The following is a 4,368-nucleotide window of genomic DNA, read 5'->3' as shown; positions in this document are numbered from 1 at the left end:
GATACGAGGGTTGAACAGTGTCCAGCACACTAGTGCTAATCAGCCATCTTTTGGCCCTCACCTAGTTGGTCGTCTTGCCTCTGATATTTATTTATTTATTTATTTTTGGCCGGGGCCGGGTTTGAACCCGCCACTCTGGCATATGGGGCCCGTGCCCTACTCCTTTGAGCCACAGGCGCCACCCTGCCTCTGATATTTATTATCTCCAGTCCATAACCCACCCTGTGGTTATTTTTTTTTTTGCAGTGTAAAGTTGATCGTGTCACCGTGAGTAAAGTACCTTACCTGCAGTGTGTGGTTCTCCATAGGACATCTTCAACTCTTCAGCACGGTGCACAGGGTCCTTTGGGACCAAGTCCCCACCTTATTCCTAGAGTTTCCAATCTCATCATTCTCTCCAGCGTCCTAGAGCCGTTCTGGGCTTCTTGCTGTTTGGTGAGGGCACCCAAGGTTCTTTGAAATTCAAGTGTGTGGTTAACAAGTTGTGTCTGGGAAAGGAATGGAATTTACACTGCTCTGAAAGGCCTAGATTTGGCCAGATTCTGGTTCTGCGATTACATCTGAGCAAGGGAATCCACATAGGGTAAGTTCCAGGGCCAACCAACCTGCCCAGCAGGCTACCTGCCAGAGGTCTCTTCTTCCGCCCCTGCCTTCCGTCTTGACTTTTCTGTTTCCTAAACAGCCAAGCACGTTACATTACAGACACATTTCATCTTTTTCTTGTTTGATTTGTTGACTGGCAAGATAGTACTTAAAGAGGGGGTTCTCAGTGTGATGCCATTTCCTATTGTTTCATCAACCAGCTTTCTCTCCCATTTAGAAGGTGGAGCTGTCTCCGGGAAGCAGGACTGACTGGTTCAACAGCATTTGCTCAGCACTCAGGCACTGGGTGGGGCGCTCCGTGTACCGAGTTGAGACTGGCAGGGTCCCTGTTCCTAGGAACCTTCGGTCCAAAGTAAAGGCGGATAACTGATAGGAAATGAATGAATACCAATTATGGCAAGGTCACACTCAGAGTTTAGTTTCAAGGAATAAGGCCCCCAAGTAGTTGATATTTAAACCAAGACCTGAAGGACACAGAGGCACCAGCCGTGCAAAGATCAAAGGAAAGAACATTCTAGAGAGAGAGTTAGTCTTTATCTAAAAAAGCAACAATCTGGTGGCTTTCTCAAAGAAGTGTTTAGGAATAGCACTGCATCCATTTACATAAGAAAGGCAATTTATGTGGTCTGGAGGTGTCTGTGCCTTCACAGAGAGAAGAAATAATCCAATTATACTTCAAGATAATCTAGTGGACCATCACATGGGATCAAATTCTCCTAAATGTGCTTTGTGAATTTTTCTTTTCATGTCTTTATTTTGTTTTTTCCATATGGGGTGCTCACTACTAACTCGATCCCCAAATTTCTACCATTCTTTGGAGGCCTGGGCCAGGCCTGCCCCTCCTTGCTTGTGATTTAAGAATAGGCATCGAGTCCTCGTGCCCCAGCCTCCAATTCTGCAGCCAGTATCCGACAAGTCAAGTTATAACATTGATTCCATAAGCAGTTTCAAATCAGAATAGATTGCCCACTGAGTTCAGGAATTTCATATAGCCAAAATCCAACACAGCAAATAAGATCCTTTGAGTTTTGAGTTCCTTATGAAGGAATTTGAACAGATGGATATATTAATATGTAAGTGAATATATACAGAGAAATGCACTAAAGTCATATAGAGTCCATCCTGTAAGACCATCCTGTAAGACTCAGGTGTCCTCAAACTACGGCCCGCGGGCCACATGCGGCCCGCCAAGGACATTTATCTGGCCTGCCGGGTGTGGATGTTTCTGCTGCTGCTGCTGCCTGTCCTGCTTAGCAGCCGACTTGTCCCGGGGCCCGCAGTCCAGTATTCCAACGGTCCGAGGGACAATGAACTGGCCCCCTGTTAAAAAAAGTTTGAGGACCCCTAAGGGACCAGCTTAGTACCCTTTCTATATAAGCAAAAGTTGTAAGGTTTCCTAATCAGAAGTCAAGGTCCAGGGCCCAGCAGTGATGAGAAAAATCCCCAAAGTGAACAACACATCTCAAACTCAATTCCTAACTCTAAAAAAAAAGAGAGAAAAGAGAGAAGGCAAAGCTGCAATCCTTTTTACAGTACAAAAATTTTATTTTTTTGTTAGGATAATTTAAAGTTTAAAACTGAAGTAGACATATTCATTTTACAAACAAGATATTCTTTAAGTAAGACCGTTAAAAACAGTAAACAAAAAGGCCGTCTTTACAAAAAGCTCTGTGCATAGCAACTTTATACTGTATATAACTGACAAAGCAAAACAAAGAAATGGAACTATACAGTTTGAAAATGAGACTTGACTGTACAAAAGGTAGAGAATGGTTTTTAAACCATGCAGATTGAAATGTGCAAAGAAAAACTGAGAAGAAATTACACTGCTATAACCAAAAAAAAAGAGAGAGAGAGAGAGAAATAATGAAGTCAATTGTCCCTTGAAATGAAAAATCTTACACAGCTCCTCTTACAAAGTTAGAATTTGGAGTTACCTATAGAAATACTCGTATTCCAAGTGGCACAAAAATAGCCCAGGACTGGAATGCTCCAATAGCAATGACAAAAGAGGACAGGGTGGCTTTAATTTATCCGTACGCTAAAAATAGTCCTTACACACATTTGTACAATTAAATAGATCTGTCGCTGTCAGGGTGCTAGCTGAATGGTCAAGGGTGTCTGGTATTTAGTTACACACGTTTTTCGGTATAAAGCTACCGGCAAAATTCTACACTCATTTTGAAGACAGTACTGCACTCATCTTCATGCAAGAGCAAAATTCACAGGTTCTAAAAGGAATGCTACTTGAAAAAACATTTCCTTATGTTGGATTGGCTCAAATCCAGGTCTAAACATGCTTCGTGGTGTTCCGCCTTCGCTTTTGGATGGTAACGTTCCCGTTCCACACTTCCCCCCCTCCCATCAGATTTTTCACCGGGGGACTTTTCTTGTGTGTTTCTGTGTATTTGGAGGGGGCTTTAAGCCCTGACAATGGGAGATGGTCAGCAGTAGTTACAAGCATGCCAGGGGAAACCTTGGATTCTCATGTGCATACCATGTTTCCCCGAAAATAAGACACTGTCTTATATTTTTTTCTCAAGAAGACACACTAGGGCTTATTTTCAGGGGATGTCTTCCTCTTAGCGCTGAAATGCATGGCATTTACGCTGCATAGCCATGCCCATCACTAGGTCTTATTATCGGGGTAGGGCTTATATTTAACAAATGCATAGAAATCCAGCTAGGGCTTATTTTGTGGGCAGGTCTTATTTTTGGGGAACCACAATAGAAATAATATAGGTCATACTGGGTAATTCCAGAGTGGATTAAAGGCATGAAGATAGCTGGGGGCTGGATAGATATAAGCACCTATCCATGGGTCAAAGAGAAGTGATGTTGAATTAAAAAAGTCTTCCAAAATTGACTCAGATGCCCTAATGATATTTCTCCATGAGTCCTTCATCTAATGTTGAATCCCGAACCAAAAGCCCCAAACCAAGTCTGTGGCTGTACCACGATGTCATTGAGCCAACAAGGAGAACCCTGAACTGGGCACAAATGACATTTGCACTGGCAATCCAAATCAGTTTGGATACGTCTCTAAGGACCACATAGGCTCTTAAGAGTCCACCACTGTTAGGAGGAAAAGCCTTGCCAGCACTGCTGAGAGCCAGTCACGGACCCATCAGGGGCTGTGCACTGCTTAGAACACAGATTCTCCAAATCTGTCAATCTCCCAGGGACCTGGATTTCCATGTCTTAACATTCCTTTTCCACACCCCATCCCATTCTTGCCTGGAAACAGTGTTCAGTGAGATACATTATTTTTTTTTTCCCAAGAGAGTTTAATGTCATGAAAGAGGAAATTTACAGAGAGAGGAAAGGCCGGGGACGGTCTAAGACTGAGTCCATGAAACAGAGGCATCTTCTCCAAACCCTGTCTTTGAAGTTCAGGGGGGCTCTGTACCAAACCAGACAAAGAGGAGGGAGTGGAGAGAATTCCAGAGGGACCCCGTGGTTAAGAAACTCACGTGGCTTTGGCTCTTCTTGGAGGCGAGATACTTCTTTCCTGGGGCTGCTCAAAGCCTGAGACACACGAAAACATGGGCAGTCTCTGCAGGGCTCAGGGGAGAACGTTGAAAGCTAAGGTGAATTTTTAAGAATATTCACAAAGAGTGAACACCAAAAGGGGCATGTAGTATATTCAGGAAGGAGCTGGAGGTGTGACTGCGTTGAGGGGGTTGAGCGTTTGCCCGTGTGTGTGTGTGTGTGTGTGTGTACACTTGAGTCTGAGCCTCCGTTCTCCTATAGCTTCGTTCTGTA

Source organism: Otolemur garnettii, unplaced genomic scaffold (assembly GCF_000181295.1).
Source record: "Otolemur garnettii isolate 467f Iridium unplaced genomic scaffold, OtoGar3 scaffold00074, whole genome shotgun sequence".
NCBI lineage: Eukaryota > Metazoa > Chordata > Mammalia > Primates > Galagidae > Otolemur > Otolemur garnettii.
This window is presented reverse-complemented; position numbering follows the sequence as displayed.